This window comes from Bos grunniens, chromosome 14 (assembly GCF_055505025.1).
Source record: "Bos grunniens cultivar Pamir isolate PY7600 chromosome 14, Bosgru_T2T1.0, whole genome shotgun sequence".
In the NCBI taxonomy this organism is placed as follows: domain Eukaryota; kingdom Metazoa; phylum Chordata; class Mammalia; order Artiodactyla; family Bovidae; genus Bos; species Bos grunniens.
The window spans coordinates 36,046,440-36,072,492 of NC_141178.1; the positions used below are offsets into that span (position 1 = coordinate 36,046,440).

At 44.2% G+C, this 26,053-nt stretch overlaps 1 protein-coding gene and 1 long non-coding RNA gene across 6 annotated transcripts in view; one reads left to right on the forward strand and one right to left on the reverse strand.

Moving 5' to 3' along the window:
• The window catches only part of EXT1 (exostosin glycosyltransferase 1), a 314,140-nt gene that overhangs the window by 185,591 nt on the left and 102,496 nt on the right, over positions 1-26,053 (reverse strand). Inside the window, exons 1-2 of one of the 5 annotated variants that reach the window (XM_086336355.1) lie at positions 12,774-12,962; positions 11,878-12,268 (exon numbers count right to left, since the gene is read on the reverse strand). The exons of the other annotated variants lie outside the window; for them this stretch is intronic. The gene's annotated coding sequence lies outside the window, so the exon portion shown is untranslated. Of the gene's footprint in view, positions 1-11,877; positions 12,269-12,773; positions 12,963-26,053 lie in introns of those variants that run through there. 5 annotated transcript variants of the gene reach the window in all.
• On the forward strand, positions 1,550-11,089 carry LOC147359271 (uncharacterized). Its single transcript, XR_015140668.1, has 2 exons — positions 1,550-1,669; positions 3,229-11,089. It is a non-coding gene; the product is annotated as an uncharacterized LOC147359271 (long non-coding RNA).

Genomic DNA, 26,053 nt, shown 5'->3' on the forward strand with positions numbered 1-26,053 from the left:
CCTTTATGACTCCAGGAAAGAGAAGGCAATGGCAACCTACTCCAGTACTCTTGCCTGGAAACTCCCTTGGATGGAGGAGCCTGGTAGGCTGCAGTCCATGGGGTCTCGAAGAGTCAGACATGGCTGAACGACTTCACTTTCACTTTTCACTTTCATGTATTGGAGAAGGAAATGGCAACCCACTCCAGAGTTCTTGCCTGGAGAATCCCAGGGACGGAGGAGCCTGGTAGGCTGCCATCTATGGGGTCGCATAGAGTTGGACACGACCTGAAGCAACTTAGCAGCAGCAGCAGCATGACTCCAAGGACAAAATCAAATTTTCAGAATGAGAGAGTGTCAAGATTTAGAGTGTATGAGGCTAGCATAGAGAGCCCATCAGTAAATGTGGATTCTGGAGCCCAGCCCTGGGGATTCTGATGCAGGAGATTTGCGGGGGAGCCAGGAGTCTGCCGTCTAACAAAGATTCCATATGGTTCTGTCACCAAGGGACTCAGACCACACCTGGGTACCCACTGCTCTTGGGGAAGCACTGTGCATCAGAGAAGATGGCGGGAACTATCAGCAGTGGGAGAAGGCAGGACCGACCAGACAGAGGGACACCAGGGCAGGCCCCGGGCTGCCCGCCTCCCCACCCCCGGCTGCTCACTTCAGGCCCCCCAACTCCCAGAGTCAGAAGCAGTCCCTGAAGAGGTGGCAGCAGGGACAAGTGGACATCCCAAGACAGGACAGGGCGCCCCCTTGAAAACCAAGAGGTACCTGTTCTCATATCACCCCTTCATTCACCATGAAAAACAAACATGCATTTTTAACCAGGACAACTCTGTGAAGTGCATTTGCTATGACCTCCCTTCTACAGAAGAAGAAAATGAAGGTTTTACAGAGAAGTTAAATACCAAACCACAGCAGAGGCAAGACCTGGCAGGTTCTGATGGATTCTCCGCCAAACTATAGATGAAGATCCCATCTCCCCTGGCTTCACCTCACTCCAAATAGCATTACTAAGGTCTGGAGAATATCAAAAGCCTCGTGAGGGTCTCCCTGCTTCCACTTTCCTCTCCAGTCTTATCTGTTTATCTTTGTTTATTTTGGCTTCCACGTTTGCTATCCATCTGCCCACCCGCCTCCAGACTATACACTCCTAGAGAACAAAGAACCGGCTCAGTCCAGTTCATCCCTGAGGCCCCAGGCCTCAGAACAGAGCCTGACACAAATTCAATAGTTCTTTTGAACCGGCCAGCTCCAAAGCCCATTCTGTGTGGTGACGATTCCTCTTGTGTGGAAGTACCACTTAAAGAAGCCCTGTTGAGTATTACTTAACAAACCCCCAAGTCACCCACTCAACCACTCGACAAAGTCCAGGACAGGAAGTCAGCTACCAGCATCACCAGTCAGCAATCTGAGCGACATAACCCACCCACCTCTGAAGTCAATGCCCAAGAACCAGAGATGCCATGCCCTGCCAGAGGATGGTCAATGTTTTCCCATCTCCAAGGCTCACGTGACACCAATGATGTTACAAATCAAATGCATGCACACAGGGGGAAATTAAATCAAAGGACCCTTGGAAACCAAGTGGAGTCTCCCGGTCTCTCTGTAGAGAACGATATCCTTTCCTGACCTTGGAGATGGTAACAATGAAGACCAGAACAATTCTGTTTCAAGACAACAGGTAAGAAACAACTGACTTTATTTTAAACAAATTCCAGAGAACTGAGACTGCCTGACGGCTGGGCACAGCATCCACGTAACCAGATTTAACCAAAACAGTTGGAGCAGGAAAAGCAGACTCCTCAGCAGAGGAGACATCTTGATACATTCCAGCCTCCCAGAAAGTGAGTGTTATACATCTTCACCTAAATATATGCTTTCCCCGACAACAAAAGGCTCAGAAGTCATGGCAGCAATTCCAGCAGCTAGTTCCCAATAGGGAGGTGGATGAACTCAAGTTAGGTTTACAGACCCAGTTCTGGAGGAGAGAGGTTCCACTCGTATCTTCACTGCCCACAACCTGATTTCCTAGAGCAGGGTCCCTGACCTCCAAGCCAGGGACCAGAACCTCCTGTCAGATCAATGGTAGCATAAGATGAAAAATCTCCAAGCCGGGGACCAGAACCTTCTGTCAGATCAATGGTAGCATAAGATGAGAAATAAAGTGCACAATAAATGTAACGCCCCTGAATCATCCCGAAACCATCCCCCTGGTCCACAGAAAAATTTCTCTCATGAAACCAGTCTCAGGTGCTGAGAAAGCTGGGAACTACTATCCTAGAAATCTTGGCCATATTCACGTGCTTCATTGCCTTCCCTTTTTTTGTTTTTGAAAGAACTTTTAAAAAATGTTTTTATTTTATGTTGTTGTATAGTTGATCAATGGGCTTCCCAGGTGGCCCAATGGTAAAGAATCCACCCATTGAACAGGAGATGCAGATTCGATCCCTGGGTAGGGAAGATCCCCTGGAGTAGGGAATGACAACCCACTCCAGTATTCTTGCCTGGAAAATTCCATGGACAGAGGGTACGGGTGGGCTACAGTCCATGGGGTCACAAAGAGTCAACCACAATGGAGCATGCACACATGCATAATTGACTGAAATTTTGTGTTAGTTTCAGGTGTATAGCAAAGTATTCATCGCTTTCCTTGTATTAGTCACAACCCCCCTTTTTTCTCTAATTTTGTGGGGAGACCATGACTCCTGAGTGAACCAGTTTGAGTTGTTCTGGATGCAATGAATGGCACGGAGAAAAATTTCAGGAAATGATTTTAGAAGCCAATGTTATCCAACCTGCAAAATGAAGCTGGCCCTCAGGTGTTGAAAGGCTCTACAGGTGTTGTCAGAATTAATATCCACTGCTCCAACACATGGAGAAGGCAATGGCACCCCAATCCAGTACTCTTGCCTGGAAAATCCCATGGATGGAGGAGCCTGGTAGGCTTTAGTCCATGGGGTCGCTAAGAGTTGGACACGACTGAGCGACTTTTTCACTTTCATGCATTGGAGAAGGAAATGGCAACCCACTCCAGTGTTCTTGCCTGGAGAATCCCAGGGACGGGGGAGCCTGGTGGGCTTCCGTCTATGGGGTCGCACAGAGTTGGACAGGACTGAAGTGACTTAGCAGCAGCAGCAGCTCCAACACAAGCATCCACCCCAGCTCTAGAGCTAGACTTGTACATTCTCTAAAAGTCAGTCCAAGCATGTGTGAATAGTGTTTATTATGCCTACTTTACAGATGGCAAGACCAAGGCACCAAGAAGTAAAACAATCTTCCCAAAGTCCAAATACAGGATGAAGGAAGGTTTCGAACTCAGTTACCCTAGACCCCAGTGTCTTCAACATGCAGACAAGTTCTTCAAGTATTCTCTTAGTAACACTCACTAAATCTTGAGTCTAATAAAGAGATGGTCTGGCCCATCACAGAGGAGGGACTGAGCCAGAAGACCACCATCAGGGTCAATAGCCCAGCCTGCCCACCACCCTACCGACATGACACTCACAGACCCATTAACAGGAAGAAGCTGTAAGCTCTGACTTGCTTGTTACTCCTACTCAGAAAGAAAGGATGGTGGCTGGCACAAAACTTTTGGCCAAGACAAGTGTCTCACCTATAAAACATGTTGGTGGCTGCCCTGAGTGGCTCCACCCTTCTCTGGAGTTTCGTCTCCTCACTTTGCTCCGTGATCAGCCGCTGAGGTAAACCTTGCTGAGGTCTCCCAGGAAGGAAAGTCTTACGGAAGTGCAAAGAAGAATCACTGCCCCACCTTCACAAGCCTCCCAAACACGTGATAAACTCTTCCTTATGCTATTGTCAATACGAAGGTGTGCATTAAACACTCAGGAGAGCTGCTCTGGCTACATAATTAGGGAGAGCAAATATTGGTTCAAATCAGCCCCAGTGAGACCTCCCCTTTTCTGCTAACTCAAAAAAAAAAAAAAAATTGTTTTCAGTAGATGGATATAGACTACAAAGGCTTGACCCCAAATCTTCCCCTGGCCTTGATGATGTCACTCTTCAGACACCCATGAATCTTGTTAACAAAGAGGAGGCTTCCAGGCTTCACGCACTAACCACGCGTTTCTCCTCAGGCCTTCGGAGCATCCTATTCCCTGCAGGGCTACAGATGACACTCTCAGTCACCTATGCTGCAGACCCTTTGTCTCCTGACAAGATCATCAGTACAAGCCAGAAAACCACTAACACAGAGGAAGCAGAGATGGTCCTCACTCCAAGGTGGTGGGACTGCCACAACAGTGAGCCTGGAAGGACAAGGGGACAGACATCTGTAGACCTGGTGATCTGTGAACCTCTTCTTCCCAGAATTCTTTATCCCACCACGGTGCTGCTGTCAAGCAGAAAAACACCACTTCTTCCCACTGGACTGCCATCTCATAAAGCTCAGTGTTTCAACTTCCCAACAGACAGCATCTTGCTGATTTCACTTCTGTCACATGGCAAAAACTCTTCCCTCCAACCAGAGGGGGACCCGCCGAGATCAGAAACGAAATTGCATTTATTCTTGGGAAGACAGATGTTTTCTGCAGATAACTCGGTGGACAATTTTTTAAAGAGAAGGGGAGGCAAAAGAGGAAGGGGAGAAAATATTTCTCTTTCATTTTCATACTTCCTGCCTTTTCCTTCCTTTAGTAACTCACATGATTAAATAAATAGGGTGCTATGATCTGCTGGATTTGTCTGCTGCAGGCTGATCAAGTTATTAAAAAAAAATAGAGAGAAGTATGTATGCATTCATATGCAAGTCTATACAAGGAGAGAGCAAAGAGAATAATTACTGAAACAGGAAGCACCAGCATTTCTCCAACTACAAGAACTAATCCTGACCACTCAGAAAGTCAGCAGCAAGGGCTCAGTAATGTGAGGGTTAAAAAGTCTCACCCTTTTCTAGGAAAGAAAAGAAAAAGCTACACTCAGGCCTGTGGCGCTAGCTGTTAAAACCCAGGGCTCAAGAAGTTGAAATTATCCGCAGCAGACACCTGAGCCTTTGGCCTGTAGGGCGTGCAATCTAGCCAGCCCAGCCCAGATGTTTCCAGACTTGAGCTAACAGACAATGCACACACAGCGAAGGAATGACTGAACGACCAGACTCACAGCACAAATGCAGAATCCAGCTCTCTGCAGAAATCCTAAAGAGGGATGGATAGATTCACTGCCTGTGAGTGCATGCTAAGTCACTTCAGTCATGTCTGACTCTTGGTGACTCTATGGACCATAGCCCACCAGGCTCCTCTGTCCACGGTATTCTCCAGGCAAGAATACGGGAGCGGGTTGCTGTGCCCTCCTCTGGGGATCTTTCTCACCCTGGGGTCAAACCCATGTCTCTTACATCTCCTGCATTGTCAGGTGGGTTCTTTACCACTAGTGCCACCTGGGAAGCCCTCACTGCCTGTAACAGACACTAAGTTTATCAGCTCTCGTGGCAGAAAGTGTCATGGCTTAAACCATCATTTCCCAAAGCATTTCACAGAAAACACCAGAAAGAGAAAAGGGGATCAAATATACTGGCCCTGAAACCTGATCTGGAAACTCACAATCCATATTAGCATATTTAAGGCTGAGAAAGAATCTGTGTGATTGCAATTAACCTGGCTTTCCCCAAATTTCTTTGGCTACTGAATCCACTAGCAATACCCTGGTTCTCTCTCAGAGAAGCCAGAGGGAAAATGAGTGTCGTGACTGACTCAGTGACCCTTTTAAACTTCCATCCTCATCCCAAGCCTTCCATCTGCTAATGACCACCCACCCACCTCAGCTGATGCTTCTTTCCACAGATTGCTGCTAGAGGAAAGACTGGACTCATGATTTAAGATACTGCTCAAAAACTAGAAAGTCAGACTTCCCATGGCTCAGTGGTAAAGAATCCACCTGCCAATGCAGGAGACATGGGTTCAATCCATGACCTGGGAAGAGCCCAGATGTCTTGGAGCAACTAAGCCTGTGCAGCACAACCACTGAGCCTGGGCTCTAGAGTCCAGGAGCCACAACTACTGAGCCTACGTGCGACAGCTGCTGAAGCCTGCATGCCCTAGAGTCCGTGCTCCGCAACAAGAGAAGCCACCGCAGTGAGAAACCCGGGTGCTGCGACTAGAGAGTAGCCCCCATGCTCCACAACTAGAGAAGGCCCGAGATGCAACAAAGACCCAGCACAGCCAAAAATAAATAAATAAAATTATTTTTTAAAAACTAGAAACTTAGCAAAGCTTTCATGATCACAGCAGCAAATACCATTTCTAAAAACAGACACCCATGATTGTGTTGCCTATTGGGGTGGCCGCTAGCCCCATGTAGCTGTTTACACTGAAACTAAATAAAATTTAAAACTGAGCTCCTCAGTTGCACTAACCACATTTCAAGTATTCCATATCCGCATGTGGCTAATGGTTACCATGCACATTTAGACCATTTTCATTGCAGAAAGTTCTACTGGAGAATGCTACTCTAGAAGACAAACACAGGATAGGTTTCAAAGTAAAGGAGCAGGTTTTGAAAATCTTCAATTAAAAAACTCAAGATCAGACTTTAAAGGAATGAACTGAGCCCAGCTAGCCTTATCCCTGGAGCAACAAGCTATTTTAGTCAATCTGGATCCATGGAGCTGGCTAGTCTAATCTGCTAAAGAAAAGGCTCACTTTCCAGTGTTTCGTACATCTGCTAGTGAACGGAGATATTTCTAACCCAGTCGACAGTCAGATGCAATCTGATACAGCCAGAGCATTTTTCTACCAGTTTAATAACACCCAGCAGACGGTCTGAATCCCAAATCTGAACACCGCTGAACATCAGCTGTTTGGACATTCATACTCAATTAAGTGAATTCTGCACCGCGTTAAGGAACACACTCAGGTCCAGAGAATCACCATGCAGAACACGAGATAGAAAAGGATATCCAGGACCTGTGGCCAGAGTAACAGAGGCCAACTCAGAGAAAGTGCCTTTGCCCAGGGCTTCGGTTCTAACCACCCCTTTTGCCCTTCCACCCACTCAAATATCTCCCCCTCATTTTTGAGATCTTAAAAATAGGTGGAGCTTTTATTTTGGTCAATCAGCACAATTAATAGTTTTCCACGCCCCAGTATTTCTAACATCAGACTCTAACCCATTCTAGCTCGGCTCCCCCAGCAGGGGCCAATCAATATTTGCTTTCAATGCTGACCATGTGTTCAGGCATCTTTGTTCCTCTCTCTCAGAGCCAGACCTTCTTTAGAAAAGCTGGCATGGTATGAGGACTCTCTAATCCAATCCATGTTTCCTGCTGACAGGCAACTTGTTGGTAATTCATCAATGATATCCCCGTGGGCTATGGATTTTTCCGGTTTGGTGACCCACTGGGTGTGCAGCTGGTTCTCAATATACAGAGTGTGGATGGGGACACACACAAGGGAAGTGAAGGATGTGGTTGGCAGGGCAACTCTACAGTCTTCCTTCTTGACCAAGCTCTCAGTGTTGAGACATCTCTAGGAAAAGCCTAGCTTTTTGCCTGATTCTCAATAAGCTTGTCCTTTTGCCTAAATTACTGGTCCCTCTCTGGCACACTCCTTAGTCAGTCTGGCATAATTTTTTTTTGGGGGGGGGCCCACATTGCATGGCATGCGGGATTTTATTTCCCCAACCTGGGATTGAACCCACACCCGCCTGTAGTGGAAGCATGCAGTCTTAAGCACTGGACCACCAGGGAAGTCCCTCTCGAATGACCTTAAAATACAGTTTCCATGTGGCTTCTTCAAACAGACTCCTATGTGTCTCAACAAATCGTCTCTACTTTCTACATATTATCACGGCACATTTCACACTGCCTTGGAAATACCTGAGTGCCTTCCCCACTCACCCTGTCCACTCTGTTATAAGCTTCACTACTTTCAATTGCTATTCCCCCTAAAACATGTAATGCAGGTAACAGGGTAAGTGCTCAAAGTCTGCTGCATGAATAAATGAGTGAACAGACTGGGTACCCAGAGCACCAGTGGCAGAACGACACTTTCGAGAAATAACTACAGCAATGTTTCCAGTCCCAACGCTCTTCCAGAAGCTTACCACTTGTCATCAATAAATTAAGTCTTTTGCCCCTCCTCTTGAATGGGATGGGACTTCGTAAGTGCCTCGATGCATATAATATGGTGGAAGCAACACTGTCCACTCCAGTGGTAGGTCAGTTCCTTGGCTCCTCTCAAGAACCTCACCCTTGGAACCCAGCTGCCATGTGATGAGGAGGAGCAGGCCACAAGGAGCAGTCACAAAGAGCTATTCCATTGGAAACAGGCCCAACTAAATTTTAACTAGTGGCTCATGGCTACCATATTGGATAGTACGTATCTATACCTAGCTATGAAAACAAGTCTTTAGATTTGTACTGTCCAATATGGTAGCCACAAGCCAGCCACTAGCAGCTATTTATATCCAAATTAACTAAATAAAAAGTTTAATTCCATATTGCACTCGCCATATTTCGGGTGCTCGACAGTGGTGAGTGGCTAGTGACTGCTATATTGGACAGTGCAGATACAGAATCTTTGTATCACCGTGGGGAGTTCTCTTAGACAGCATTGTTTCAGATGATTCCAGCCCCAGCATTTGAGCTCTTCAGCTGAGGCCCCATACATCAAAAAACAAAGACAAGTCATCTCTGCTCTGCCTTGTCTTAATGCTTGACCCACAGAATCTGTCAGCATAATAAACGGCTGTTTATGCCAGTAAATTTTGGAGTCATTTGTGATGCAGTCATAGTAACTGGAAGAACAGTCTTTCTTATTAGAACTTCTGAGACCCTTCGCAAAACTCCATTACACCTACATTCCTTAATGCAGAATTGTAAAGGGGGAAGCAGAGAGTAACAGGTAAGGAGCCAACAGTCATTATGGAAATGACTTATTGTAACACAACTGAACACTCAGTACCTGTCACTGACTCTCAGCTTGTGCTGAGCAGAGCAGTTAACATTTTATACGAGAAGCAGCTAAAATTTCCACCAGTACCTCTTCTGGCTGCAGACCAGGAGAACACCAGTTGCACTGTGGAACACTTCTCTGTGGTCTTATCCTGCTCTTGCACACACTGAGAGAGAAGGTGAAATGCCTTCAATTGGCTCTCCAAGTTACAGCCTGGATTTAGGCACTGGCCCTTCCTGGTATGTATAGTGGCCACTCCCCCACCCCCCACCCCGCTTTTTTTTCCTTTCAAGTCACCATGGGAAGGGCTAATTTTCCTCCCAATATGACCAACTAGGATACACTGAAGGCTTCCCTGGTAGCTCAGATGGTAAAGAGTCTGCCTGCAATGCAGAGACCCAGGTTTGACCCCTAGGTTGGGAAGATCCCCTGGAGAAGGAAATGGCAGCCGACTCCAATATTTTTGCCTTAAGAATCCTGTGGACAGAGTAGTCCATGGGTTGCAGAGAGTCAGACACAACTGAGCAACACAGGATACACTGAAAGATATGTATGTAGGTTTCCACCCCTACTTTTGTTCGAGAAGGTTTTGCAATTTATTATAAATGCACAGATACAATAAAGCCATATTCATTAATATAGGTTTGATAAATTTTTCCAGTTAAGGGTCTGAGCCATAGTGAGGCAACCCCTTATAACTGACTAAAAGACAAGGGGTTAATGCCATTACCTCAAACAGAAATTGCTTTGGGAAAGCGATCAAGAACAATTAAAGCAAATCAACTGGCTGAACTGATATACATGTTTTCTATCATTTGGTAGAGGCAGAGAACAGTAAACAGCCTATTCTGGCCTTTGTCTGAAAGCATTAGCTCAGATTAGATTATTCTGATTATTTTTTATAAGTTAATAAGCACAATTTCTGTTCCATTAATATCCCAATGCAGATGAAGCCACAAAATTACAAAACCCATTTCCTTCAGGTGCCAAGTTTATAAAAAGAAAAATTGCTTGCTTGGAAGGTCACTGGATTCATCAACTGTCCAGATTGTTTTTACCAGAGATTAGGGAAGCAGAGCACACAACCTGAGGATCAGGTGAGAACGCTGACAGGTAACAAGATCAGGAGCTCAGGTTTTCACCCAAACCCACACACTGGCCAATCTGTGAATATGGCCATCCCAGCCTGATGCTATTTCCCTGACATTCTTAGTGGCTTGTGTGATCACATGGGATCCAAGGTCACAAAACAAAATGTGCAGGAAGTACCATTTAACCCACAGTTCTATACTCGTTCAGCTCTTTTCCACAGAAAACTTAGGCCTTCCTCACATAGCGATCCTCAAGATCCAAACTTAAAATTTTTAAAATTCAGTTAACAGCTATTCTCTTCCTTCCACGCAAGGAAATCCCTAAAATGTAGGCTCTCATCAGTGAGCCTCCCCAAGTTGTATGGAATCTCACCTCCTGCCTCAGTTTCCCTCTCCAAGCCTTTCCCAGGCCATTTTGCACACTGTCAAGGTGGAATTATTCCAGAAGGCAGTTCAAATGACACACACACTGCTGTCCTGAGATGCCCTGCTGGGTAAAGCTCACTCTTGATTATTTCTGAGTTTGGCCTCCTCATATAGCTCTTGAAAAGAAATAATAAGCTATTCTCTTAACAAGCTAATAAGCAACTGTTGGCCGAGATGGGTGTTTGTCACTCTCCGTCTCCCACCTCGTTGGCCTGTGCTTTAATACAATGCTCTGTTTCACCAGGGCTCGCCTCTGCTCTCCAAAGAGCTTGCAGGACCCTGCCTCACCAGTGACATCATCCTGCCTCCGCAGCCCCTCCCCATAGCCTCCTCTTGTGACTGGCACTCCTGTGCTTCTGCAAACATGTACTTTGAGAGCAAGAATCCATTGCCATTCATGCATATGGTAAATCCGGCATTTTTAGGGAGGGAGTTTATTCCTGTTGGTAGAATGAGGCTGATCCTGCAAACAAAAACAACAAATATGCAAGCGCTCCATGCCCTTCACACAGATACGAGACAGCTGAACATGGGTGAGGGCTTCCAAGCCCTTCTTACCAAAAGGCCAAGTGGTGAAACCCCAAAGGAGTCCGAATGAGCCCATTTTCAAGAAACGGAAGCAGAAAGATTATAGGCACAGAAGTCAAGCACAATGTTAGGGTCCCAGCTCCACTCCTCCCTAACTGGGTGGCCCTGCCCTTATCTGCTCACCTCTCTCTTCACTTGTAAAACAAAGGTAAAGGCCCAAGGCTTCCTTACCTTTCGAAAGAAGGGCATGTCTGTCTCATATAAGACAATGCCCGGGACACAGCAGGTCTGGGGGAAATAGCCATTCACTTCCTCCTCAACCTTTCCGAAATTCCAGAAGGAGAGGCCGCCACACAGATTTTAAAGGAGACTGTGAAAAGTCAACAGTAATCAAACAGTACCATCATTTTAAAAGTTGGTTGGTCTACTTTAGTGTTTCCCAGAATTACTGGTACACAATGAAACCCCAAACTCTAGCACTGAAAACAACCAGATTCTGCACAAAACGGTTCCCACAACCTGAAACACTGAAAATATAGTCAAATCAGGCTCAACCACCAAACAAGTCAATATCTGATTCGCAGTTATAAGAGGGATGATTCTGGATAAATTATTAGGAAAGTGAAAGTGAAAGTCAGTCATGTCTGACTCTTTGCGACCCCACAGACTATACAGTCCATGGAATTCTCCAGGCCAGAATACTGGATTAAGTAGCCTTTCCCTTCTCCAGGGGATCTTCCCAAACCAGGGATCCAACCCAGGTCTCCTGCATCGCAGGTGGATTCTTCACCATCTGAGCCACCAGCGAAGTCTAATTGATAGGAGATGCTCCACAATTTAACTACTACATGTTGATCACATAAAGATGAGAGCTGCACAACAGGGGGCAGGCACCCCCACCCCAACAACCCTTCTTAATTCAGATACACACTACTTACCATTCTTGCAGATTCATCAAACGTGATTAAACAACAGAATCCAAAATATATCTGTGCTTTAGTTTTAGATACTCTTGTACTTCTAATACCATTTACTGATTAACTCTTCTACACGCAAAACACATCCTTAACATGCTAAAATGTTTCACTCTAAGGCAGGTGGTTAGAAAAACACAGGAGTCTCAAATGTTGTGAGGCTCACACAAGCCTAATCCTCAATATTATTTTGTTCAAAGAACCAAAGTGAAACAACTATCTCATGACAGGGTGGGGAGACAGGGGAACACTAGCTGTTACTCTTTAGGGCCTTTTAATCTGGATTCTTGCTGTTTTCCTTGCTCCAGCCTCTCCTTCCTCAGTCAATACTTCACCCAAATAGTACTTTTGACATCTAGGAAGAAAAAGGAGAAGAAATATTCTTTATAAATTTCATAAAAATTTTTTTTTCACAGCCAGAACATAAACCCCAGCGCTGAGCTTCAGAAAGAACATAAAGCTAAAAGGAGATTTTCACTACATATTTCTTTAATACATATATAGTGTGTGCATATATGTGTGTGTGTGTGTGTGTGTATAAAAACAGAGTTGGATTTTTTTTTCCTGAATAAAGCACCTCTGGAGTTCCTTATGCATCTAAGCACATGCAAAGTGTGTTTGTATTTATCAGTTACCAGAATCTCCTGTCTGTCCCTCATTCAATGCCAAAAGACAGTTTCAAAAGAGAGAAAATTATAAATAGGTTTGTACAGTATAAAGATAGATGATAGAAGTGTTACAGAAGTGATAGAGATGTAGATAGATGATACACAAATAGATGTCAGATAGATGGATAAACACATAGGGACAGACAGAAGGACAGAAGAGGTAGCTCAGCATCAGGAAACATGAACTGGTACCTGCAGAGAGCCTGGGTGTCCCAACAGAGGTTTCAAAGTGATCAGTCCCTATCCACCTTGAGGATAACTGGGTCCAAAGAGGCTCAGCATCATGAATGTGTTCTTTCTACCAGGACCAAACCAGCTAAAATTCTAGTAGACACAGGAATGCCTAGCACTACAGGCATCGAGTCCATTTGCACACCTGTCCGTGTAAACAGAAGTAGCCTGACGTGATCTCTTGTCTTCCCGGCTCAGAGGCAACATCTTAACCGGTATAGCCAGGCACTGTTTAACTTCTTATTGGTCAATAACATGCCCCAGCAAGCAATAAATATGCCCTGACCCTGCAGCTGCCCTTTTGCACTACATGCATCATTGATCTTCTGGGGCTTGGAAAACAGCCAATCTGAATAAAAGCTAAGCAGAGGCCAAGTGCCATTTTCCAGTGCCTTCTTACAATTCCTTAGTAACTGTAGCCAGAAATAGAGCACTTGGCAAGTCATTGTATCATGGATGTTGGAGTTAGATTACTATCTTCCAGGAGGGGAGAGGGAGAGGAGAGGAGAGGAGAGGAAGAGAGAGAGAGAGACTGACCAAGAATCTATACACACAAAGAAGGTGATCTGATCTATACACACCCAAAGCCCCAAGTCTACAGACTAAAGACTGGGAGTTTAGCATATCCTAGAGAAGAGGATCAGAAGATGGGTTAAGGAGGAAGAAATGAAACAGTCAACTCCCTAAATAGCAGAGGCAAAAACAAACAAAAAGAAAAACACACAACAGTCCTAACAGAACAAACTCTATCTTTTACTAAACACTTTTTAAAAGAAATCTTCTATTTTCTTCAACTAGAACATAAACTGTGCAAAGGGAGGGACTGGAGAACACATGTGTGTATATATATGTGTGTGCGTGTGTACATTTTGTATGTGTGTATATGTGTGTTTTACTATTGCATCTTCAGGACCTGGTACATAGTAGAAGTGAAACAAGTATTTATTGAATAAATTGGCAAATAGAGGCAAGAAAAGATAGGGTGGACAGAACTAAAGCGAAAAATGAAACTGTTCTTGGCTGGGGGAGGAAGGAGCACTGACCTCTAAATTTTTCAGCCATTAAAGGAAGGAAACTGAACGCAGATCACAGTGTAGATGTCCAGTTGGACTCGGTCCATCACCCCCTCCCTCCATCACTTTTACAGCCACTTGTAATCACTCCTCTTGATTCTGGCACCTGGGGTTTCAGTTCCTGACTACTCTGACCACCACCGTGGCTGTGGGCTTCCCTTACGTCACAAACCCAGGAAATTCCTTTTGACTCAATCTCAAGCAAGTCACCCCCTTGCCTGGATGCAATTAGTTCACCCACATTCTCCATGTAATACGCAATCCACAGTATTTATTGGTCTTCAGAGACGTGGGTGATTTAAGGAATTAGGGTACTTTGATTTACAGGATCTGAGGCCAGAATTTTTCATTCATCACGATACTCAGAGCTGTTGCCATTTCCTGAGCACCAGGCCACTACACTCTGCAGGACCTTCACCAAACACCACTATTCATTCCTGACACAGACCCTGGAAAATGGTATTATTATCCCACTTTTACATGGCAGGGAGGAGACAAAGCCCTCAAACAGAAGAGATCTGTGTAAGATCCTAGAGTTGGAGTGGTATAGTCAAAGCTCAAAGTCAGAGCCTATGGTTCTCCCCAAAGTCAGCCATCTTTTGAAAACTAGGGCTCTGTGCGCACATGGCTGTCCCAACCTCACAGACCACCAGGTACTGAATAAAACTGTTTGTCATGGAAGGGCATCCCAGACTTGTGTGCAGCTAGGCAGACTCTTAGGACTTAGTCTAATGCCCTCATGTGAAGGCTCAGGAAAGGAGCCCCAGAGGGTGCCCATTCCCAGCATCTGTGCCCACCAATTTCTTTAGCTCTAGATCCCAAGCTCCTTCTGCCACAACAGAGCAACACAGGAAGCAGCATCTCAACAGTGATAAAAGCAGCAACTGCCGCCAATACCCACGCTCTACTTAGCATGTGCCAGATTCTGTCCTAAGTCTTCTTTAGAGATAACTCACTGGACTTCACAATAATTCCAAGGCATATGAATTTTTTGTTCTCTTGGTTTTACAGAGGAGAAAACCAAGGCAGTAAGTGGCCAAATAAATGAATGATCTAAAGTCACACAAACTGGTAAATGATAGAATTAGGATTTTTTTTGAACGGAATTTTCTTGATTTTAATACATTTTATTGTTTCTTTTTCTTTCTTTCTTTCTTTTTTTTTTTTTACAAGCTCGGTCATTCTAAGCAAAACAAATGAATTTCACCTTCCAAGTGTTATCCTTTATTATTTCATGTTCTGAGACAAACTGATACTTTAGGTCAGCAGCTCTCCCTCAGGGTATTCATGAAGTCAGTTATTTTCACAATATACCAAGACCCTAATCGTGTTAAAAGGTACTGTGTTCATCACTGCTGTCTACTGTAGATGAATTGACAAACAGGTACTTAACAATTTTTAAGGCTCCCATTTTCAACATGGTGAACACTGATGGTTATAACCACATAAACCAAAGTTCTACAGACACGTTTCACTAAGCCCAAATGTATTGGGTGGGCCAAAAAGTTTATTTGACTTTTTCCGTAAGATGCTACGGAAAAACCCAAAGGAACATTTTAGTCAACTCAATATAATGAAGGTTGGAGATCAAAAATGTCTGAGATTCAAAAAAGCAGCAAACTGCTCTTTTTTTCCTTGTAAAACAACAGTATCTGCATAATTACATTCCTCTATCACTACTGCTGCTAGTATAGAATCCACTACTCATATTGGCTAACTTTAGCCACGTTAACAAACTTCTATTTCAGAGAGAAAACTGGGGAGTAGGGATGAAAAACGGAGAACTGTCTGGTATACTCAAGCACTTGACAATCAAAGCAGTAAACACAAGTAACAAACTCTATAGGCAGGTATCTTTTTTTTTAAGAACCTTTTTCTCTTATATTGGAGTATAGCCAATTAACAATGCTGTGACAGTTTCAGGAACACAGCAAAGGGACTCAGCCATAAATATGCCTGTATCCATTCTCTCCCAAACTCCCCTCCCATTCAGGCTTCCAGGTAACACTGAGCAGAGTTCCCTGTGCTACGTGGCAGCAGGTTCTCATTATATCCATTGGATACTGGCACCCCACTCCAGTGCTCTTGCCTGGAAAACCCCATGGACAGAGGAGCCTGGTAGGCTGCATTCCATGGGGTCGCGAAGAGTCGGACACGACTGAGCAACTTCATTTTCCCTTTTCACTTTCATGCACTGGAGAAGGAAATGGCAACCCACTCCAGTGTTCTTGCCTGGAGAATCCCAGGGACAGGGGAGCCTGGTGGGCTGCCATCTCCGGGGTCGCACAGAGTCGGACACGACTGAAGCGACTTAGCAGCAGCAGCAGCAGTGTTTCTATGTCACTTGCAATCTCCCTATTCAACCCACGCCCCTTTCCCTCCCGCTGGTGTCCACACATTTGTTCTCTATGTCTGTATCTCTGTTTCGCAAATAGGTTCAACACTATTTACAACTGCCAGGACCTGGAAGCAACCTAAATGTCCATCGATAGACAAATGGATAAAGAAAAAAGATGGGGTACATACATATAAGGGAATATTACTCAGTCATAAAAAGAAACAAAATTGTTCCATTTGCAGAGACATGGATGGACCAAGAGACTGTCACACAGAGTGAAGTCAGTCAGAAAGAGAAACACAAATATCGGATATCAATGCATATATGTGGAATCCAGGAAAACAGCACACATCCTTGTTCATCTTCTTAAAGTGACAGAGCCAGAATTTAAACGAGACAGGCTGGTCCTGAGCCCAGGACCTAATAGACCTACTAGTCTTCAGAGATTCTGGCTCTCCCTGCACCTTTTCTTCTGTATTATGTATGACTGAAGACTACAGGTTGAGTGCGAACTCGTCAACCAATAAAGAAGCACCCAGGAAAACAGCACACCCTACATTTCTTCATTTGTGGTAGAGAACCTCCACCTTGCAAATTTAGTGACTAATACAGAGCACTGATATATATGCTCCAAATAGCTCCATACAATGGTTTATAACCCATCTCCCTCAAGCAGCCACTTCTCACTGACACAACATACCATCCCTTTTAGGCTATAGGAAAGAACACAGTTAAAATAACGTTAACAGGTACTTATTGAGGTATAGCCTTTATAAAGGTGCTTAAATCCTTTCAGGTATATACAGCTAGGTTCCTTATTAAAGATTATAGGACTCTGGAAAGCAGTTTGTTATCCCTCTTCACCTCTCTCCTTGTTAGCCATGTACTACATCCCAGACCAGTCCCTGCCTTGCAAGGAAGGAGTCTTTTACAAGTTGTGGTCTGATTAACCCCAGGAACTTTCCACCAGTTCTGAAACAATGAAGCACCTTTCCTGCTTCTGTTTGGAATCAAACATGTTAAAATCATTAACATCTTGGCTTTAGAGAATCTCAGAATTCATATAGATCTCTGTAGTTTGTAAGTCCCTACAACTAAAAGTGCATATGAAGTCTGGATTCAGAAAACTTGGGACCAAATACCAGGCCTGCCCTTCTGGGACATTACCTTCCTTTCTCAGAGTTGTACTAAGTTCTGGTTTGTTCATCTGTAAAATGGATACAACACTTTACCTATTGTTAGTAATGCTGTCATTGTCAAATTAACAAAATAACAGCAACAAATAATGGGAGATAACTGTGGATCAATGGAGAAAATACTAGAAGAAAGTCTGATGATCTGAGTTCAAGATCCATGTTCTCCTAACCCACATCAGTGTGCAACTTCAGGTGTCATTTAACCTGAGTCTCAGTTCTCTAACTTGAGTCTTAATTCTCTAACCTGAGTCTCATCCTCCGTGAAGAATGACCCACACTGTTTTTAAGAGCTGTTTTGGGGAAGAAAGAGACTAAAACCCATTTGCCAGGTCAAATCAATGCCATTTAGACTGCAACTGGCCCTGAAGCTTGTGGTCTGAGGCAAAATAGAGAGCACACACCCCATTAAATGGGTCTCACACAAAGGAATGTATCCACAAAACAAAACCAGATGCACAGACATAGAGAACAGAGTTGAGATTACCAGTGGTGGGGAGGGGGTATAGACTGTGAGTCTGGGGTTAACAGATGTAAACCATTACATATAGAATGGATAAAGAACAAGGTCCTACTACACAGCACAAGGAACTATACTTAATATCCTTGGGTAAACCATATGGAAGAGAATACAAAAAAGAACGTATATATGTGCATACTCGGTCACTTTGCTGTACAGCAGAAATTAACAGAACATTGTAAATCAACTATACCTCAATTAAAAACAATTAAAAAAAAAAAAAGGTTCCCCCAGAAGACTACTGCCCTAGAGAATTGCAAACTCAGTGCTGTCAAGTCTTCCAATTTTTCTACCTCAGCACTGAATCCAGGATTTTATGTGAAATCTCCCAACTATTAGAGTTGGCAATTAATTCAATTTTTTAAATTATTTGATGGACACAGAAAACCTGTCTGCAGGTTACAGAAGAACGGCAGCACCTCTGAGGATAACAGTCTTAAACAACTTCAGGAGATCCTGAATATCTTTGAAAACCTGGATTAAAACTACTCTTGCACTCAAGGAAAATGTCTCCATGGAAATCAATACACAGAAAAGTTTGCCCCCCATTCCCTAGAGTTGTGTAAACCATCAAAAGCCCACCTATGCCCTTAGGTTAGAACAGCATTTTTCCAGTATTCTGACTCTTGCCAAAACAATATAGAGAGAAATCCCAGACTAAAGGACTCCCTAGTCTTACTCTTGAAAATAAAGTCTCAAAGGACAAACGAATAATTCAGAGAAGCATTCATTTTATAAAACACTAGCAAAAGAGTCTCATAATTTAAGATTTAACATTTTAAAGCATCACTAACTCATCACTAAGCCCTCAAATTAACCTGATAAAATATATTTTTGTAAGTGGAACAAATGAGTTTAATTTCATGTGCCGAGTTCCTTTTCTAATAGATGCAAAAGCTCCAAATGGAGACAAAATGCAAACAGTGCGATGGGCTTTAGAATCAGCCAGTCCTCGGGTCAGATCTGGGGCTTCAGGCACCAACTGTTTCCCATAAGCTTCAGTTTCCCACTATCAATGGTGCTAATAACATCTACCATGCCAGGACTGGTGGAATTAAATCATGTATGACAAGGGCTTGGGTCATAAAACATGTATGATGGTTGTCATTTTTGTTGCTGTTTTTTTAACTATGGAGTGAGCTAGTTCATTTATGTTTTGCTCATAATAGTAACCGGGCTGATGCTAAAGCTGAAACTCCAACACTTTGGCCACCTAATGTGAAGAGCTGATTCATTGGAAGAGACCCTGATGCTGGGAAAGATTGAAAGCAGGAGAAGAAGGGGACGACTGAGGATGAGATGGTTGGATGGCATCACCGACTCAGTGGACATGAGTCTGAACAAACTTCAGGAGATAGTGAAGGACAGGGAAGCCTGGCGTGCTGTAGTTCATGGGGTCGCAAAGAGCTGGACATGACTTAGCGACTGAGCAACATAATAGTATTGCTGAAATTATTATTACTATATTTAGGTAATCGTGAATAAAAAATACATTCACATGGCTCCAAAAATACCCTAGTGGGAAAAAATTCCTTTCCACTTGTGTCTCCCATCTGCCAGTCCGGCCCCTTCCCATCATAAATAATCACCATTCATCTCTTGGATATTAGAAAAAATACATCCTCTTTCCACCAATCAAACCCACAGACAACTGTAGCATATTATACTCTCTATACAGAGTTATGTGTTTTCACTTATTATATCATGGAGATTTCTACATGTGACTACATGACAATATTCAATACCATTTTTTATGACTACACAGTATTCCATAGTTACATATTTATTGAGGCACAGTGAATAGCTTGCTTCCAATCTTCTGTTGTTACAAAAAAGAGTAAAAAAAAAAATTTGTTTTAGTCAAGTTACTTCATTTCTTCCTGCCTCCACTGTCTTGTTTAGAAATGGAGATACTGTTAGTCCTACCTCAAAGAGTTGTTTTAAGAATGAAATGAGTTTGAAATATATAAAATCTTTAGCTCCTGAAATCAGGTAAGGGCTCGCCAAGTGTCACTATTATTAAGTATACAGGTCATCTCATACCCATGGAAGTATACATGTAACACAGATTCCAGGAGTAGAATTACCAAGACATTTAAAAGGAAATGGGGAAGGGATGTTAAATGAGGTGTCCACGGACTTCGTTGGGGGAGGAAAAGGCCAAAGATCACCATACACACTTCAGAAGTCTGCAAGTCCTTTCTGCAGAAAGTGACTCTTCAACTGCTTTGGGAAAATAATCTCCCCTCCCAGATTCTAAACTCTTCTTTGTTCTTCTCATAAACCACCCAAGTGTCCTGGAAATACCCAATTCTTGGCAGCCAAGCTATATTTCTCAGATTACCTCTCAATCCTAGAAGAAACATTAAAAACTTGGCCAAGATCACATGTCCCTGTTCTCAGTACTGGAAAATGAGGCCATAGGAGATTGGTGGCTCTGGTCCACGGAAGGCAGTTCAAGAAAAGGACATCGAGCGAGTGGGTCAAAGCAAGTAATGACCAGATACCGGCCAATGTTTTCAGGCTCAGCAACAGCAGAGGCACACTGTCTGTATCAACACTGGCCACAGCTGCCTCCACCAAGAGCACATTAAATCCAAAACAAAAGGAGGGAAAGGCTGATGAGAATGTCAAGTGCTAGAAGTTACAAATAGGCTTCAGAGCTACTGAACCCCTGAGAAGGAGAAGCTGTAAGAGAAACAAGTTAGAACAGTCTTTGCCTCTCAGTGTCTCATCTGCCTGTCAGAAGATGGATGTCAGGGACTTCCCTGGCAATCCAGTAGTTAAGACTTCACCTTCCAACAGCAGGGGGATGCAGGTTCAATTCCTGGTCGGGGAGCTAGAATTCCAAGTGCCTCTAGGTCAAAAGACTAAAACACAAAAACAGAAGCAATATTGTAACAAATCAAATAAAGACTTTAAAAATGGTCTGCATCCAAAAAAGGAAAAGAAAAAAAAAGATGGATGTCAGAGTTGGCAGGATCCATGTATATTTGCAGACTCGGTGGCTTACTTTCCACCCCCCTGCCCCTCCCCCAACCTCCACTTCACCTCCCCACAAATCTCAGCAAAATAACAAGGGGAAAGCAGAACAGGGACCCTCAGCTGGGAAAAATTCCAACTTGGGCTGCTGTTGACAAAACCAATGTAAATTCTACCTGAGTGTGTTACACTGACCTCTCCAAATCCATCTCACTAGTTAAAAAGAGAAGTCTTAGAGGAGTTTACTCCTAACATCAGCACTGAGGGCCATCAGGGGTATATTTACAAAGCACACCAATTTACAAGGAGTCTTCCATTACCTTGGGCTGAAGGCATCAATTCTTACCAACAACAGAGGGGCCCCCAGGTATTATAGCAGGCTCTGTGGAATCTCATGAAAGTTTTAAGAATTCTCTCAGCTCACATCTCACTTTTTCTCACCCTGTCGCATCTCAGGCTTCAGTTTCTCTTGTTGCCAGGAGCTACTTCCGCAGCCAACTTTCATGGTGCCAAGGTTTACAGTAACACCTCGATGGAAGAGCCACATTGATGAGAGATTTCTGTGCAGTAATTGAATTCTGCCTGGTAATATGATGCTAGCAGGATAACAGCAGTGGAAGGGAGAGAGCAGGGGTGAGGACAAGTGAGAGCCATAAAGATACATGAAAAAAAATTTATGTACCGTGGGGGAAAGACTGACCTGTCCAGTGGTGGCGATTTGTCATCTTCAGCATGACAGCTACTCACTGCAAGAAAGTGTTACGCTCAACTGTCACCTCCTCAGAGAAGCCCACACTGGCTACCACAGTCAAACACCCTTGTATTCCTATTACCCACCTGCGTTGCCTTCAAGATGCTATCTAACATTAAAAGTACACTCCATCTGCTCACTTGCCTACTAAACTGCAGAGGGGCGTGAACCATGCCTGTCCCATTCATACTCTATCCCCAGTGGCTTAAAGAGTGCCAGGAATAGAGCCGACACAGAAACATCCATGAATGCATAGTTGGAATTAGGCAACAGCTTTTTTTCTTTTCATTTAAAAAACTGCCTATAGAAAGAAATGGACTTCCCTCAAAGCTCAGTCAGAGAAGGCAATGGCAACCCACTCTAGTACTCTTGCCTGGAAAATCCCATGGATGGAGGAGCCTTGTAGGCTACAGTCCATGGGGTTGGGAAGAGTCAGCCACGACTGAGCGGCTTCACTTTCACTTTTCACTTTCCTGCATTGGAGAAGGACATGGCAACCCACTCCAGTGTTCTTGCCTGGAGAATACCATGGAGAGAAGAGCCTGGTGGGCTGCTGTCTATGGGGTCACACAGAGTCGGACATGACTGAAGCAACTTAGCAGCAGCAGCAGCATAGCTCAGTTGGTAAAGAATCTGTCTGCAATGCAGGAGACCCAGGTTAGATTCCTGGGTCAGGAAGATCCCTTGGAGAAGGAAACAGCAACCCACTCCAGTATTCTTGCCTGGAGAATCCCATGGGCAGAGAGGAGCCTGGCAGGCTACAGTCCATGGGGTCGCAAGAGTCGGACATGACTTGGAGACCAACCAACCAACCATACAAAGAAACAGATTCTCCACTTAAGACTCCAGGAGGAAACAGCCTTTGATTTTAGATTTCTGACCTTCAGAAATCTAAGAAATGTACGAGAATAAATTTGCATTGCTTTTTTAAATTAAAAAATAAAAATATAAAACTGCCTATGAGATTTCTACAAACCAAAACCCATCTCCCACCGCCATAGCATGATGTGGCAGGCACTGTGCATGCTTAGTCGCGTCCAACTCTTTGCGACCCCCTGGACCGTAGCCCGCCAGGCTCCTCTGTCCATGGGGGTTCTCCAGGCAAGAATACTGGAGTAGGTTGCCATATCTTACTTCAGGGGATCCTCCTGACCTAGGGATTGGACGCACAGCCCCTACATCTCCTGCTCTGGCAGGCAGATTCTTTACCACTGTGCATCTAGGAAGATGTGGAGAGGAGCGGGGAAAAAGCACTGAGCAAGCGCTGGGTCTAAGTCAGCTTGCCTGGCCTTTCGCGTGTAATATTAGTCCCAGGACTCTGTGATCAGTGTTACTGGTATTTCAGATTAAGAAAACTGAGGTTCTGAGACTCTAAAACAACTCACCCCAAATCAGATATGTAGAAGGTGACCATTTCTCATCTGACTCCAAAACTCTCTGCCTCTCTTACCTCCCACTTTGTCCCCTTTTCTGGCTCAGAGGACTTTCGTTTGCATTTCAAAGGACCCGGTTCCCCTCTGCCAGGCTTCCAAGACACAGTTAATATTCACTTAGATAAATTCCAAACAGCACTTCTGATCTCACTATTTCAAGGAAACGTTAATCACTTTAGAAAACGGGAAGAGTCTGTTTTTGTAAATGATTCTGGAAGGGAGGGCCTGTGTCATCGTCAGAGTACCAGACAGGACGAGAGAACATCAGCCACAGGTGGCCCTGGTGTGGAGGGGGATGCTCAGGGATGCAACAGGAGGGGCACCGGGTACCACACTTCAAAGACTGGCTCTCCGTCTCCACATTTCTCCTTCACACAACTGCCACCACAAACATTATTTCTTGTCTTTAAAGAGCGTCATTGTCATTTACTGATAAAGGAAAATTCAGAGACCTAAGTTTTCAAAAACTCTCGCTCAAAGCAGGAAACCTTTTTAAGTGTGTGCCAGATACTGGTTTTAATTTCAAAGTAATTCAGCAATCATCAAGAGTTATTAAGAAGGCTTGCTGGAAGCTTCCGCCGCACACAGAAGACATAGGACAGCATTTCCTCTGCGCTAAGGTCTAATTCCTGAAGAGGTCGCTGTGGCCTCCGCACGTGCCACAAGTAACAGAAGGCACTTCAGGAAAGACCCTGCTCCTGGGAAGCTGTGTGCGCGAGTGTTAGTTGCTCAGTTGTGTCCAACTCTTTGCGACCCCATGGACTGCCAGGCTCCTCTGTCCATGGAATTCTCTAGGCAAGAATACTTAAGTGGGTAGCCATTCCCTTTTCCAGGGGATCTTCTGGACCAAGGGCTCGAACCCAGGTCTCCTGCATTGCAGGCAGACTGTTTACCATCTGAGCCACCAGGGAAGTTACCATGTGGAAAACTAGAGGGAGAAAGTTGCCGGCGCCTGCACGTGCAACCAGATTCCTCCGCTGGCACCCGTGTGGAGCTCACAGCATGCTTTAGGGCTGTGGGCCTTCCGAGCCCAGAGAACAGACTCCTAGCAGGCGACTTCTTGTTTTGTTTTGTTTTTAATTTTGGCTGCACTGGGTCTTAGCTGCGGCACGCAGGATTTCTAGTTGCAGCATATAAACTCTTAGTTATGGTATGTGAGATCTAGTTCCCTGACCAGGGATCAAACCCAGGCACGCTGCATTCGGAGCACCATCATGGAAGTCCCCTACAAGGCCACTGGACAGGGCAGTCTGCAGTGGAAGGACTGTGTCCAGTTGGCAATCTCTAGCATTGGTGGCAGCAGAGGGCAATCACAGCAGGGGAAGAAGAGAATGGGATGAACTGAGACAGCAGTACTGAAATATACACACCATCATGTGTACAACAGTTAGAGGGGAAACTGCTACAGAGAAAAGCGAGCTCAGCCGAGAGCTCAGGGAAGACCTAGAAAAGTGAGATGGGCAGGTGGGGGGGGGGCTCCGGAGGGAGGGGATGTATGCATACATATGGCTGGTTCATGCTGTGCTGCAGAAGCCAACATGATAATGGAAAGCAATTATTCTCCAATTAAAAATTAAAAGTTTAGGGGGAAAAAATGAGGCTGTAGGAAATAGAGAACACACGTATTGATACGGAGGGAGGGGGAGGGATGAACCGAGAGACTGGGTTGACATACATACACAATTGATACTATGTGTAAAATCAATAACTAATGAGAACCTACTGTACAACACAGGGAACTCTAGGGGAGACCTAAATGGGAAGAAAATTCAAAAAAGAGGGACTATATGTAAATATTTGGCTGATTCACATTGCTGTACAGTAGAAACTAGTACAACATTGTAAAGCAAGTATACTTCAATAAAAATTAAGTAAAAAAAAAAAAGAAGAAGAAGACTAGGACTTAGGGTAGAGACAGCTGGCTGAAATTCCAGCTCTGTATGGCACCACTGTTATACCTGGGGCTGCGTACATCATTCTCGATCAGCTTCCACATCTCTAAAATGGAGTGATAATAATTACTACCTCACAGGGCAGCCTGTAAGAATGATGTATATAAACTGCCTGCCAAATAACAAGAACTCAATCTAACATTAACCAAAAAAAAATAATTATTTTTCTGGCAAAAATTTTACCCCAGGAGCTATTTTTTTTTAAAACTCACCTTTATTGCTCTGCCTTTAATTATACCTCAAATAAAAGCCTTTTCCTAAATCTGATGTAGCAGACTGGTGGTCTGATTCTATCATCACTACAAAGGTACCTGACTCTGGTTCCAATTTTTATCTCTAAAATCACCCTGGTCCTTCCTCTTGTCTCTAAAATGTAACAAATGAAGCTACCCGTGCTGTGGGTGAAGAAAGTGAAAGCCATGTCTATGTGCTTACTGGTTTGAGACAGACCTCACTCCCACCTGAGCTGGGCTTCACCAATCTAGGAAGAGGGAACTAGAGTAGATAAGCTGTTCACTAGACACAAAGAGAAGAGAGGAGAACACGTGACAGAGGACAGGATGCGGCACCTAGAGAGGAGGGCATGGACTTGGAGTCAGAAGTCAGGAGATGGCGGTCCCACAGCCTGAAACCCAGAGCCAGAGCCAGAGCTGCCAGATTTAGCTAACGAAAACACAGGATGCACAATTAAATGTGAATCTCAGATAAATAACGTGTTTTTTGATATAACAACACCCACAGATATTTCTTTTAAAGTATAAATATGTTCCACTAATTTCTTAGTCTCTCTCAATGACTTTATGGGCCATACTAAAAATACTCACTGTTTATCCGAAATTCAAATTTAATTGGCCATCCTATTATCTAGCAATTCAAGCCACATAAAGATCTTGAATCTGCCTGATGCAGTAGCAAGACCATGGGTTCTGGAGTTCAAGAGAGCTGTGTGTGAATCCCAGTCAGATCACAAACTAAAGGTGTAATCTAGGCAGGTTATTT